General features: G+C 48.5%; 1 protein-coding gene across 20 annotated transcripts in view; it reads right to left on the reverse strand.

Moving 5' to 3' along the window:
- Epb41l3 (erythrocyte membrane protein band 4.1 like 3) overlaps positions 1-15444 on the reverse strand; it is a 211674-nt gene that overhangs the window by 125076 nt on the left and 71154 nt on the right. Inside the window, exon 1 of one of the 20 annotated variants that reach the window (XM_040752867.1) lies at positions 2721-2891. The exons of 18 other annotated variants lie outside the window; for them this stretch is intronic. The gene's annotated coding sequence lies outside the window, so the exon portion shown is untranslated. Of the gene's footprint in view, positions 1-176; positions 201-2720; positions 2892-15444 lie in introns of those variants that run through there. One more of the 20 variants, XM_040752869.1, reaches the window with a different exon arrangement.

The following is a 15444-nucleotide window of genomic DNA, read 5'->3' on the forward strand; positions in this document are numbered from 1 at the left end:
ACTAATATAAACAGGATGGACGATTGACTTTAATAAATTAAAACACTGATTAGCCGGTTCTTTCATTTTTAAATGACCCCCTCTTATATGTAAAAAATATCACAGTATTTTTCTTATGTCACCGCAATAGTCAATGGTTTTGAGACACGCTTTTTTCCCCTACATCCCTACAGTACCTTGTTGTGCAGTTCAGTGGGAGAGTCTCATTCATTCACCAGGCAAAGCTAAGGGCAGCAAGAAGCTTCGGGTGGCTCTGCCTGCCCCACCCTTTTCCCTCTGAGCCATAGTGATGTCACAGCCTCTGCCAGAGCCATGACTTCAGTGCCCCAGCCCCTGCTTCTGAGGACATAAGGCTGCTTTTAAAGCCAGGACAAAATACAGGACAGCAGAGCCTTCCGAGGGCCCTCTCTGAGAGTCTGATGCTTTCCCCACAAATCAGCAGCCCCTGGGGAATTGTACCTCTAAGGGTCTCTCTGTGGGGAGCGGAGCTGTTAAAAGATAAACTTGATTCCTGGGTTCCAGTGGGGAGGCCTGCACTCCACAATGGGGCCCGATGCTCAAAAAGGAAAAAGACTACAAGGATAAAATCAAAGATTACCATGGCGTTCTACTTAAGAAACTTCTGTATAACTGAAGTCTCCCCCAAAAGGAAACATTGCCCGGGCTACTCTTGGAGTCCATTTTCCACCGGAGCATAAAGCAGTAACTTAAAAAGGGGAACGCCCATCCCACAAGAAAACGCTACAGTGTTAACCCCTCCAAACTGGCTGGACCTAATCCAGTCCAAAAAAAATAAATAATAAGCCCTCATCTTGCATTGTTTCTGCACAAATCAATGTTGGCCTTTGTCCAAACACCCAACAAGAACTGACAGATGCTCTTTCTAACCTACCTACGTACCAGAAAATGCTTAAACATTAAATGGAAACATGTCATTGGGACACTGACCTTTGACCCTAGCTCCACAATCCTTGGCCTAAAGGGGCTTTTTGCAAACTGCAGTGGCTACTTCTCTGCTTTCTGATAAGCCACTTAGAACACGCATGCTCTGTTTTGCAGGAACTTGCCACGTGCAAGACCAGTTCATGCAGAGGCTTGTGCTTCTAATTACCTAGACCTAGCTTTTCTAAACCACCGGGAAAACCGTACTGTAAATAACTCGGTACTCAGCACTCTGGCTTATTTTGCAAGTGTTTTGGAAATTAAGGAAAAACAAAAAAAAAGAAAGGCATGCTTCTTCAATTTTGAATTTATTTCCTCTCACAATGACTTTGTTACTGCAATTAAAGTTTTAAAAGCTGATGCCTCAATGGGCATGCAATTAAAAGACTACAGGTGCTGAGTCAAGATACGGATCACCAAATCTCCTCCTAGTCCTCAGGGTGCTCTCAAGCCGGATGCCCCACTTTGATGTAAGGTACTGCATTCATGGCCTCCAGATACAGGGATTTTTGCTTCATGGAGGTTTTAAAACGCAGTGTAAGATGCAAAAAGAAATTTCTCTTCGGCACCGGATATGATGACTCCTTTACTTGGGTGGTTATGTTACCAAGAGTAACCCAGAACATCTGACCACCCCACAGACCCCCAAATGCCCCCCCCAAAAAACCACAGCCAAGGACGTCTGCAAAAGCAATTCCACAAAAGTAATGTAAAAAAAAAAAAAAAGCTGAACCATCCGCTTAAACACGTAATGGAAGCATTGCGTTATTAGCAGGACCGCCTGGCCCTCTCAGGACAGCCCAGCCTCCATGCTTAATTAATACCACATGTTCCCTTTATCATTTGATTTGTTCTGCAGGACTCTTCTCAACTTGAACCCTGGTCTGCAAAGACAGAAGGGCAAATCGCCCCCCCAAAAAAAGAAAACAAGTAGAAAACTTCACATCAGTAAATCTAAAAAGATTAAGGGGCAAGAAGGCTCCCACCCCAAGGACCACACTCACAATCTGCGAGGTAGCCACACCCACCGCATTGCAGAAGCCCAGAACTTGGCGCCGGGTGCAGGGGGGGAGGGGGCAGGGGAAGAAGTAGGGTGCGTTTAGAGGAGACCCCGAGAAAGCATGCCTCTCTGGTGCAGGAGTCAAGCGAGGCGCACCAGCCTAGCAGGGACCCCACTCTAGCGGGGCCCCCAGCCTCCCCGCCCCCACGCCTCCCTCTCCCTGGACCGCAGCCCCAGGTGAGCCGCGCCCTCCCGGGTGCACGGGTCTGCAGGCCGAGGCGCGTTCCCGCCCCGCACAGGGAGCCGTCCCAGGGGCGCGCGGCCCGCAGGTGCCCAGGCCCAGAGCCACCTGGCTGGCCGGCTGCCGGCCTGGGGACGCTGCCCACTCGGGGAAGGAGGCAAGTTACGTAAAAGCGGCCGGCCGGGCTGCAGAGCCGGGATGCTCCGAGCCGCGCCGCGCCCGCAGCCCGCACGAACGCAGCCGCAGCCGCAGCCGTGGGGCGCACGGCCCCTCCCGCGCACAGTCCCCGGCCTGGCGCCGCAGTGTCGCCCCGAGCCCTGCGCGCTCAGAACATGGCGCCCCGACCCTGAAATCGGCGCTGATGGCCGGAGAGGGGCGCGGGGCCCAGTCGCCCCCAGGGTCCAAGGCTCGGAGGGAGGCCCCCAGGCCGGAGGGCCCGAGCGCGGTGGGCGCAGCGCACTGGGGCTCCGAGCCCCGCGCGCCTCGGAAACGAGACCCCCCTCGGAGCCCCTCGGCCACCAAGGGCAGAAAAGTTACCTGTGGGCGGCGGGGAGGCTGGGCGCGCCGCGGTGTGAGGACCCGGCTGGCACTGGCGTCCTGCTTGGCGGTGCGCAGGAGACTCCGCGCGGGAGGAAGCCGCAGCTCTGGGCTCCCCCGCCCCCCTTTGCAGGAGACACGGAGGCTCCGCGGAGCTGCGGCGGGGCCCACGCCCAGACACCGAGCGACGAGGGCCAACCTCGTCCCGACTTCCCTCCCGCGCGCGGGGGAGGGGACCACCGCAGTTCTCCAGGACACCTAGCTTGAGCAGTCCTCTAGATCCTGGCTCTGGGAACTGCGACCCAGACAGCTGCCAACAGCAGTAGCCCTTGGATTTGCACTTGGATTATTGCTGGGCCTCTCTGGGTCCCCTCTTCTCCCTACACAGACACCCGCAGCGAGAGTGGATGGAGGGCTTGGGGTTTTGTTTTGTTTTTGTTGTTTCTTTTTTTCTCTTTGACCTTCCGGTGAGTTCTCTTTTGGCTTAGGGACTGCAGTAGGTGTTTTTGTGTCTTTTTTTATTCCGTTTGAAATTGGAAGTGTCTTACCCAGTTTCGGTACTCCAGAAATTTAAGTTCATAGAGAAGACCCGAGTGGATGATAACCAGGTTTTGTGCCCCGTCAGCGGCCCCCTCCTCCCTGGCATCTATAAAGCTTAGACTGAAATGGAGAGAGGCAGAGATGCACATTTGGATTTGGAGGTGAAAGAAATCGCTCTGTTCTTTCACGCTCCACGCTCCAGCCACACTGCCATATTTCTCCAAGACTTTTAAGGCCTTGCTCAAATCACCTAGTCACTGGCCTGAAGCTAAGACTCATTAAGGGAGGAAAAGAGATTCGCAAACTATTGAATTTACTAATGGGTGGGACTGACACAAGGCAAGATAAATGTCTCTGGCTCAGATGAGTGATGTGCTCTGTCAGCAGGCCTGAGGAGGTGGGGAGACTTGCCCTGGGGTGGTGTCTAGAGTGGGGGCAACTTCAGTAGGAAAGGGAGGTGGCATGGGGTACCTTGACTGGAGAGGAGGGGACCTTGTTGCCTCATATGGGAGAGGAGGTTGGAAAATTTGCCAGTACATCTGCTGCGGAGCTTAGGGGACTGTGTTTGGTAGAAGATGTTCAGCTCCGGGAATTAAACATTTGAGGAGGATAGTCTGACATGAGCCATACATGCTTGGGAAGAGAAAAAGAAAAAAAAAACATGATGGTTCCTCATGGACCACAGAGTAGATGTGCAGATTCCAGGCTGCAGAGGGGAGGAGCCCGGGGCTCTCATCCAGAGGTAATAAGGGCTCAGAGCCCCTTACGGATAACACACGAAGGTTCAAATATAGACTGTGTTTGGAGGCCGCCTGTATTAGTTTTGAGACAGGCATACATGTCCTATGTGCACACCCGAGGCTAAGTTGCATAGATCCGTGAATGGAAACGGGGTGTTGTTGGGGCATCCAAGGCCCCTTGTTTGACAGTGGACATGCACAAATTGCTTTATTTACAACACACACAAGCTCAGCACCCATCATTGGAGGCACAGATGGCTCCGTGCTTTCATTCATTTTGTTGCAGGGTTTTTGTGATTTAGAGAAACAGAAATGAGCGCAAACTGTTCGTGGTGACTCATGAATCCGAACCCCAGTGGATGAAGTTGTCGGTGGTGTGTGAATGACTCCTTTCTAGGAGAGAAGTGGAAAAACACTGAGCATTCTACTCGAAACGCTCGGGACCCCTGCCCGGCTGTCCTAACAACCCACAAGTCCCAGGATTGGAGCACGAGCTGGGGAGGCAGCTAATTTGGTAGAGTCCTTGGCTATCATCCAGGGAGCCCCAGGACTGATCCCTAAGCATTGCAAGAACAGGGTGTGGCAGCCCACGCTGGCAGTCTCAGCACTCCAGCTGGGGGTACAGCAGGAGGATCAGAAACTCAAAGTCTTCCTGGGCTACAACAGGGAATCTTAAGCCAGTTTTGCTTACATGAGACACAGCCTCACCCTTCCCAACCCTCAGACACACACACACACACACAAAATTGGAGTACAAGCTAAATCCTTGCCTGGTGGAATAGTGGATCTGGGAAGCAATCGCTCTAATTCCCCTTGGGCACAGCCAAGACTATCAGCAGTTTCCTTTGCTTGTCTAACAGACACGGAAAGAGAGGCAGGTGCCACACAGCCAACTCTCAAGCAGCACATTGCTCCCTGGGTAGTCCCCTTGCATGTGCTTAACTGAAGCCTTTCCACCCGGCCTTGTCGCTATCTTGTAGGGGCCCCTGGTAGTCACCTCTGCCTCCCCACAGTGCCTCGCGGGGGACATTGCAAGTCAGAACTTAAGTTTTTGCTAAGTGAATAATAGATGTTGAATAATGGACTACGATGCCTCTTTACATGTAGGGGTCTGTCTGTCTCCTTATGCGGAAAACAACAGGATATTTTCAAAATCCCTTCTGCTTCCATGACTTTAGGATTCTATAACATCCAGAAGACGTCACGGACTTAGGAGACAGCTCAGTGCCTGCCTTGTAAGCAATGGGGACCTGAGTTTGGTCACTCAGAACCCCGTAAAAGAGCCCACCGTGGCACCGCGTGCTTGTAATGTCCGCATTTTGAGGGTGGACGTGGGTGGATCCTTGGGCTTGCTAGATAGACAGCCTAGAGTAATGTGGAGTCCTGGGCCTATGAAAGAAAGACCCTACCTCAAAGAATCAAGGTAGACCACAGCACCTAAGGAGGAACACCCAAAGTTGACCTCTGACCTCCACAAGCTCGTACACACACACACACACACACCGTATCCCAATACCTACTGAGTAAAAGTAGTATGTAGAAAGCCTGTCTAAGTCTCACTGGGAGATAAAATATCCAGCTCTTGCACATAGAAAGGAGAGGGGGGAAACCGTACAAAATAAGGTTGAGTTGCGTGATGATAACAATCACAGCTGGGTTTGCTTGCCGGATTGCGTACATTCGGCTTCTTCAGGCTCCCCTTTCACTACTACAAATAAAGGGATGTGGGCCCCAGAGAAGCCCTCTTACTGTGCCAACGCAAAGGTCGCGAAGATTTTCCAGCAGGTTACAGAAAAGTAGTTTTGTGGTCTATTTCTAACCAAGACGCACAACACAACCGCCACGCTAAAAATCCTTTCACACTGCCCCAAAGTTAGTGGCCGTTCCACACAAGAACTTGAGTTTGTACAGACGGCATGGGACGTTACGCAAATGCAAAAAAAATCCACAAAATGTGGGGAAACATTCCAACTTCCCAGCTTAGGCCTTAGGATACCCGTTCTGCTCTCCTTCTACACATTCAAGATGTCAAGATGACTCTATGGCACTAATGCTATTCCTACGCCTCCTGTAATAGCTTTACTGCACATACCATGAATCGCCGAAGGCCAACAGCCATGCAGATTTCTGTCCACGGTATGACAAGGGGAAAGCAGCTTATGCTAGACCCAGTGTGAACAGGCAGGATCCCCATGAAGCTCTTCCCACACACAAGCACCACATAAGGCAGAACCGTTGGTACCCACGGCCCCCCACCACCTGAAGAACAGTAATTGCTCCACCAACTCGATAGCCAAGACAGGTAAACAGGATTTCCAGGTTGCCTTGACAACAACATTTGCCAGCCTCACGAACAAGATACCATTAAAAAAAATATGCGAGCCTGACTAGTGGCCAGGTCTGAAGATGTTTCAGACTTGAAGACTGAAGGAACACTGAAGTTGCACCAAGCCTTGGATGTGCTACTCCGTTAGGCATTTGCCTCGTTTGTTCTCATGTGTTCAGTCTAAGCTGCGGGGCTAGCAAAGTGTGAACAGCCTTCTCGGTAAACCAGCTGAGGCCTGTTTTATGCTCAGAGGAATGCCAGGCACCTGAATTGCATATCAAATCCTTGAAATGAGGACGCGTCTTTAGCTACAGCGTTACCGAAGACCGTAAATAAGAAACACCAGGGTGGGGGATGCCTAATCCAAAAGCAGCGAGCGTCTCCTTCTGAAATAAGAATTCACTTTAGAGTGTCTAGGTTCTCAGAACAGTGTTACGCTCATAGCTCGTTAAGGCTTCCAGCTGCTGTCTCTATCCATCACTTTAGGGGCTGAGTAGGTGCACAGCACGGGCGTAAGATGCGATTTGAGAACTACCGGTAACCACAAAGGCAAACCGAAGCGTGCAGAAAGCGTGAGTGTTTGCAAAGGAACGGGCTTTGACATGTTAGCACATCATTAAGGGAATCACTGGTGTTCAGTGGGGTCCCTTTATTTGTCCCCTCTCCCTCCCTCCCGAGACGCTCTTACAAACGCCAAGAGTCGGGCAGGTACACGTGATGTCCCGCTTTATTAAGGCATACCCTTCCAAACCTTTATTTCTGCTGGATTTTAGAACCAGGTCTCAGTACCTTTCAACAGAATGATTTCTAGCAATGCAATTGTAAGAGTCGTTCTAACACTCAGCTCTGCGTAGAGTTGAAACACTCCATAATTTTAATCTTCTGGTCGATAAAAAATGGGAACCCGTTATAAATGTTTTCTATTTGGGAGTTTTGTGTACAACATGGAAACGGAATTGTAAACTGTAAAAACAACGGGAGTCGGAAATGTGAAGTTTTCATTCGGTTTCCAAATTAGACTAAACATAGGTGAAAATGTTTGTTCTTGGGGGAATTCTCTATTCAAGGTAAACATATGAAGAATGGAAGTGGTTAACATGTAACATTACTAAATTCATCACCCCAACAGATGACTTCCATTAAGCTGTTCTGAGATGCTTAACATTGTTATTACTTTCTTCCCTCCCTGCAAAGACACAACAAATGCCAGCCAGTCTCTCCATCTCTCTCTCTCTCTCTCTCTCTCTCTCTCTCTCTCTCTCTCTCTCTCTCTCTCTCTCTCTCTCTCTCTCTCTCTCTCTCTCTCTCTCTCTCTCTCTCTCTCTCTCCCCCCCCCCCCAAGGTTGTCAGTGGTCCTAAGCAACAATCATATTTCTTTCCAGCGGCTTTCAAGAGTTGACCGAGAGGCATTCCGAAGCTGGCTCGCTGACTTGCCAGTCATGTCTAGGGTTACAATGCCCTCTTTAGGCAAGCCGGCGATGGTGGCTCAAAGTGGACGTGGTCGGCTTTGTTTTCTAAGTGTTTCCTGTTGTCCGGTCCTTGCCTTTTCAACCCTTTGTGCTTCACAACTGTTCTTGTCTAGTGTGGTCCCACCCTGAAAATATGATGTCGTCACAGCCCACAGCTTCTAGAGCCCTCTACGAATCAGTGCAGGGTGTCTGTGTCACTTGAGATCTGTCCGTGTGATAGGTCAAAGGCATCGGAAGCAGCTGTATCAGTTGCCTCGGCTCTGATCACGATGTGGACTAGGGATGCGCCCCTATAGTCAGGGACGACTCGTTTGCACGTGGTGGAGATTGGAAAGAACACTGGAGTTTCCCAAACTAGGCTGTGTGTGCAAGCTGCTTTTTAAGCTGTTTCTGAGACAGAATCAAACATATTTACATCATTTATGTCAGATTCACCTCAAGTGCTCATTAATAATGCTTGGTTTGCTTTTTTTTTTCTGGGTGGAGGCCCAGACTAAGAAAATCAGGAGACATGGGGTAACAATTTCCCAAGTGTGATTATAACCCACTTAATCTTGACAGCCATTGATCTAGGTGACCAGTTGATGTCCATCGTCCATGGGTGACATGTTTCACAGAAACATAAAAGAGCACAAAGTGTAAGAAGAAGCTTCGCACACACACACTCATACAGAAGCACAAACATGCATGTGCACACACACAAGCATACACACACACACCACACTCACACACAAACAAGCACACACACACAAGTACACACACTCACACAGAAGCACAAACATGCATGTGCACACACATAAGCATACACACACACACCACACTCACACACAAACAAGAACACACACACAAGTACACACACTCACACAGAAGCACAAACATGCATGTGCACACACACAAGCATACACACACACACCACACTCACACACAAACAAGCACACACACACAAGTACACACACTCACACAGAAGCACAAACATGCATGTGCACACACACAAGCACACACACACACCACACTCACACACACACACACACACACACACACACACACACACACGCTGAACTGGAACAGTCTCATTAAGATCCGGGGGTGAACTAGTCCCACAGTAAACACCACACCAGTCAGTTCACGTTTTTGCAGAAGACATATTGCTTGGTTCTTGTCCTTGAATGCATCAGCCTGCAACAGCAGTTCATTAGCCGTAAGTACAGCAATAAATAACAAGGGAAAGATTGCTCTGTTCCCAGTTCCAGCAATGATTGCATTAGAAGGCCATTTATTGAAGATTGCAGTAATGGTGCATCCCTGACCTTAATTTCCAAGCACACAGAATATCTTTACAAAATTGCCAAGGTGTGCCACACTGAGATGGGAAACAGAGGGAGCGTTTCTGGCAGTTTGGGTGGAGTCTGGACGTCTGACTGGTTTAAACCCAAAGGGTAGATTTACCCAAATTAATATATTTTTGGATTCATGTACCTGAGGAGGCAATTTCTCACACTAACTAGTGACCAAATTAAGAAGAGTGACCAGATGTTATAATTTTCTACAAACAGTGTAACACACACAGAATTCTCAGGGAACATTACTGATGATTTTACACCAATACACTGTAAATTTTTCTTTATGAATCTTGTATTTATACATCAATGTAGAACACTATTTTGTCTTCATGAAAGGACCCATGAGCTTTAGGAATTGAGGAGGTCTAAGTTTATATCTTTACGGATTAAGACAACATGGCAGATATCTGGGGGGGACAGCAATGTTTTTCCCTGTTCACTTAGCATCAAGAATTAGCATTCATATGTGGATTTTTAGATATGGATCAGGGGAGTGTCAGCCTACAATCCCAGTGCCTGTGAGTCTGGGAAACAAGGAGGTTCCCAAGAGAGATGCATGATATCCCAGAGCAGTGGAATGAGGCAAGATCTCCTGAGCAGATTGGGAACATGGGGGGAGGGGAGAGGGAACCAGGAAAAAGAGAGGGGGAGAAGAGCAGGGGAGAAGAAGGCATGGGGGAGCAGGAAGGTTGAGTTGAGGTAAGAACAGAGGAGAGCAGTATGAGAGATACCATAATAGATCGAGGCATTATAGGTTTGAGGAGACAGCTAGCACTAGTGAGATTTCCAGAGATCTACAAGGATAACACCAACTGGAAAACTAAGCAATAGTGGAGAGGCTACATTAATAGCCCCTCCTTGATGGTAAAGTTGATGACTACCCCATATGCCATCCTAGAACCTTCATGCAGTGACTGATGGAAGCAGAGACAGATACCCACAGCTAAACACTGAACTGAACTCCTGGAACAGAGATGTAGGAGTGATGAGCAAAGGGGTCAAGACCGTGCTGGTGAAACCCACAGAGACAGCTGACTGGACAAGGGGGAGCTCTTGAACCCCAGACTGATGGCTGAGAGGCCAACAGGGGACTGATCCAGACTCCGTGAATGTAGTGTCAGTGAGGAGGCCTCAGAAATCACTGGGGCCTTGGGTAGCAGATCAGTGTTTACCATGGCGTACGAATGAACTTTGGGAGCCCATTCCACAGGGAGGGCTGCTCTCTCAGCCTGGACACATGGGGAAGGGCCTAGGCCCTGCCCTGGATGAAATGACAGACTCTGGAGATCCCCCCAAGGAGGGCTTCACCCTCCCTGGGGAATGATGTGGGGATTGGGCTGGGGGACAGGGGGAGGGGCTGGTGGAGGGACATGGGAGGAGGGATGGAAGAGGGAGCTGGGATTGACATGTGAGGCATTCATGTTTCTAATTTAAATAAAAACATATATTGAGGAAAAAAAAGAATTAGCATTCAGCTCATCGAATAAGAGTCAGTATTGTTATGTAACCCAGGCTGTTTTGAGGGCCCTGTGCCCCGTGGCTATGGAATTCAAGGGGACACCAGACAATCAATACCTGTTGATGCTCCAAGGGACTCTGTCTAAGGGATATTCGGGCAAGGTCCCTGCATACAGTGCTATCCAATTCGGAGATGAAATTGCTCTTCATGAGTCTGTCATCCAGGAGTGTGGCTTGCCTGGATCCATACAGCATTTGTGGTGATAACTTGGATTCTGAGTCCGTAAAGATACGTGCACACATTGTTTAGTGAAAACCCTGCAAACTTTGCCTATTCTAGATTGTGATACATTTGCCACTACGGCTGTAAGGCTTTCCTCCGTGAGGTTAACGAGAGCCCCCAACTCCTCTCCCCTGAAAAGACTTCTCACATCCTCCAAAACTGGTCTGCACTGGTCTGCTGGCCCTACAAGACCCGTTTATCTCTAAGCCAGGCTCTCCCCAGTTAATGAGGGTGACTGGGTGTGATGCTGCTTTTGAAGCCAAGGCATAGACACTCAGAATGGAAAACCAGGAGGACTTTTTATACTGAGTTCTTCTGAGGCATCACAACATCAGTTCCTAAATTTGTGTGATTGTTAAATCCAACAAGCATACACATGCCATGTTACATTCTCATGACTGCCATTATGGCAGATGGGTGGAATGCTAGAAAATGTTTAGGACCCATGGGCTTCTGATTTAGATTTTTCTCGATATCATCCCTTGAGCCTTTCCTTATACTGTCTGTCTAATAAATATAGAGTGTGTTTCTAAATGGTAGCTCCACAGTAGGGCCATACGGGTCTCCTACAGCAGCTGAAGCTAATTACTGCGGGGAGAGGAGGAGTGTGTGCGGCTTAATGGAAATATCCCCCCCCCCATGTCTTGCACACCTGAAATATTTCACGAAAGCTTCAGTTAGGAGAAATTTAATGCAACACGGAATAGCGATGACCAATCTCAAGCGTCATTTAGACTGACCACAGAAACACACAGCTCTGTCTATGACTCTAAGACTGTCTCCAAAAAGGCTTAACAGAAAAGAGAAGACCGCTATGCTGAATGTGGGTGCCACCTTCGTCTGAGCCGGGGTCCCAGACTCAAGAGAAGGGACAGAGCTTATCAGAGCATTCGTCTCTATGGTTCATAGGGTACATCCATTTGTGTCATGCTCCGGTCACCACGCCATGCCTTCCCTGCCACGGTGAATTGTATCTTCAACGAACCAAAGTGAGCCCTTCCTCCCTGAAGTAGATATTGTTACGTATTTTGTCTTTCCAATAATAAAGAGAGCTGATGGGAGACTTATTTTTTTTTGATAGGGTGGCCTTTATCCTTTATGAAACAAGTCAGGTTTTTGTTTGCTTGTTTGTTTGGTTGATTGGTTGATTTGGGCTTTTCAAGACAGGGTTTCTCTGTGTATCGTCCTGGCTGTCCTGGAACTCACTCTGTAGACCAGGTTGGCCTTGAACTCACAGAGATCCGCCTGCCTCTGCCCCCTGAGTGCTGGGATAAAAGGCGCGTGCACAAGTCAGTTTTTAATTCACTCTGAGGTCTCTTGATGGTGCCTACTTTCAAATTTGCTGGCATTCACACTTGGGAAAAAACCTATACTGTTTCTGGTTGTCCATTTCATAATAATGTGTCAATAAAATGCTGGCCTTTACCACAGGTATAAAGAACCCATAGCATATGAAATGTCATGGCTAGAATTTCACAACACTTCCAACACCCCAAGGAAGATTGCGCCATTTATGGTTTTACTTCAAGTTCCTGTGGGGGCAGACGACACTGAGATTATCTTGGGAGGCAAGTGCTAGGGAGTTGGAGCATAGACATTGTGTCAAAGCGGACAAAAGTATTTGTGAGCTGGGAGATTGCAGGGCATTGAATAAATCTCCCCGATTCTTATGAACCATCTTCAGAGTGTTTCCCAAGTGGCATTTAGGCAATATTACGTAACGGTATTCAGTTCGTTCATCTCTGACGGTATTCTGGGACTCCAAGTGCAAGGTATTGTGAGCCCCGTGAAACAAAACAAAACACAAAAAAATAGATCATGTCACTCATTTGTTCCAAGTTCTTCAAAATGTCCAGAACATGCATTGTGTGCCTTTGAGCCATTATATGCTACTCTGGACCAAACTGAGCAACCATGCTCCCCTGTCTCACCCTGGCAACTTCTGCCTCCTTTCAGTTCCTGACAAGTCAGGGCTGTGATTTATGAGCTGTTCTCTCTGATAGTCCAGTGCCCTCACCTACTTCTGGTTTTCCAACAAAACAATGCGCAACAAGACACTGAGTTTGCATCAAAAGAGTCACAAAGGTCTGTGTGGCAAAGGCATTGTGTTCAGCCTGATAGAGACTTTAAGAAGAAGTAAGGCCTAATGGACACCTTCAGGTCACTGGGGTATTGTCTTCAAATGGATGTTAAGCCTTTCTCTTCTGCTCATGCCAGGCTTGCTGCAGGCCCCTTTACCGGAGGAGTAAGAGCAACAGAGTAACCGCGACCCGCCTTATACCTCATTACCTCACTGGCTTCCATATCACTCTTCATTCCCTGCCCCATTCATCATCTATTTATTATTATTATTATTATTATCATTATTATTTTAGAAGCATGCTTATTTACGTATCCATCCCCCATTCCCTCGCCCTCCCACCCTCCCATGCTACCCGCCGACCCCCACAATCCATTCCATCATCTGTTTCTTTATTCACCTATTATTTCTTATTTGTCATGTTTACTTTCTCAGGTGTGAGACTCACAAAGCTGAAGCCCTCCGATATCCAGGTGGCCCTGACACCTAAACAAATGAGGGAATGTCTGTGGCTTGACTTGTGTCCCTCAAAGGCGTATGTGTTAAAGGCTTAGTCACCAGCTTGGAAGTGGTGGAAGCTTTGATGTGGGCCTGGTGGAGAGAAGGTAGGTCACTAGGGACTTGTCTTTGAAGGCTATGTTGAGGCCCTGGCCATTTCTTTTTCTCTTGTTGCTTCCTGACCATGGTGAGTGAGCAGCTTGCTCTACTACCCCTCTCTCTCCACAACACACACACACACACAGACACAGACAAAGACACACGCATACAGACACAGGCGCTCACAAACATGCGCACATACACACAGATATACTCAGACACACACTGCACACACACACACACACAGACACGCACACATACAGACACACACACACACACAGGCACACACACACACACACTGATGTTTATTTTTTCCTCACACGTCTGAAACACTAAAGCTAGCTGACCACAAACCAGAACCTCTGAAACCTGGGGCCCAAACAAACTTTTCTTCCTTTGTTGGCTTCAGGAGTTCTGTAACAGTGAAGAGAGGCTCACTAACACATAGGTATTCAGCACATTGGTTGACTGGATGGATGGATGGATGGATGGATGGATGGATGGATGGATGGATGGATGGATGGATGAATGGGACACAGGGTTATAAAATATGGGAGTCTCTGAGGGAGTTGATGATAGGACTGGGAAATTACATAACTGAGGAGGTGTGATGCCTAGGATTGAGATGAGACACAAGAAGATTTGAAAGGAAAACGTTAAATAACAATGGGAAAGACTGATACACAATTCACATGTGTGCAGAGCGTAAGGGAGCACACGGAAAACATCTGGTTAGCTGTGAGGGATGCATATGATACACACTGGAGTCAGAGCTCATGCCGAACCCAATGTATGCTATTTGTGTTTTCCTGTAGATATAACTATGGCAAAAATGTAATTGCCACATGAGACATAGCACGAGATGAATAGTAATAAAACTAAAGTGTAAGAATACACTTAGTAGAAGTGTGAGTGCGGTCTGCTCACCTCTTTCTCTCAAGCTGACTTATTGTCCTCTACTCATCCTCCACACATTAACTAGGGGTCACCTAAACCCTACCAGTGAAGCTGAGCATAAAAGGGGACTGCTATACTCAGCTTCCAGCCAAGGGCCCCATCCTTATCCCAAAGCCAACTCAGGTGTTTCCAGCAGGACCCTTCACTGTGCAGGCAGAGATGAAAAGATGTGACGTCATGAATGTGTAGCCACCCTTTTCCTCCTCAAGTTGATCTTGGCCATGGTGTTTTATCACAGTGGCAGTAACCCCAACTAAGACAAGTATCTTCCTTTATTCTCCTCAATCCCCTTAGCATATCCAGCACCACATTTTATCCAGAATACCCCGGGTCTATCCATACCCTGGCCTAGCCCTCTGGTCTCCCATGCAGTTTCCCCTCACATGAGTGAGTTCTCTGGTCACAGAGGTGCTGCTCTCACCCAGGCCTCCAGCCCCCACATCCGCCCTCCCTGGTGCAAGGGCGACATCTTCCAATGCTGAATGCTCCCTTCCTTACTCCAGTCAGCAGAGCTGCCTATCCACTCCACTTCTTCAATGTCATGGGGTCACATCCCCTCATGGAGTAGTGCCAGTCGGGTCCCTCTGGTTTTTCCAAGGCCGCTATTGCAGTTGTTAATTTGGGGACTCCTTGATGGGTCACTGTCTCCCGTCATCAACCGCAAGCCCTCCTTAGGGACTTGGGCCACTTGTGTTCATGTCTCCAACCTGCACGCTTCCTGGTGCACGTAAGATGCTCGGAGGATGCTGTTGATGTACACTGATGGGTCCTCATCATTGGAAACAGCGCAGTACCTACAGTTGAGCACCGGTCTGCAGAGATGCTGGCCAGGGTCTGCAGGATACCCAGTGAAAGGCAATCCCTCAACAGGGGGCCCTGTCGGTTTTGTTCACATAAGTAAGGCCCACGTCAGACACTCGAAGACATAAATATT

Source organism: Mesocricetus auratus, unplaced genomic scaffold (genome assembly GCF_017639785.1).
Source record: "Mesocricetus auratus isolate SY011 unplaced genomic scaffold, BCM_Maur_2.0 Super-Scaffold_100010, whole genome shotgun sequence".
Classification (NCBI taxonomy): domain Eukaryota; kingdom Metazoa; phylum Chordata; class Mammalia; order Rodentia; family Cricetidae; genus Mesocricetus; species Mesocricetus auratus.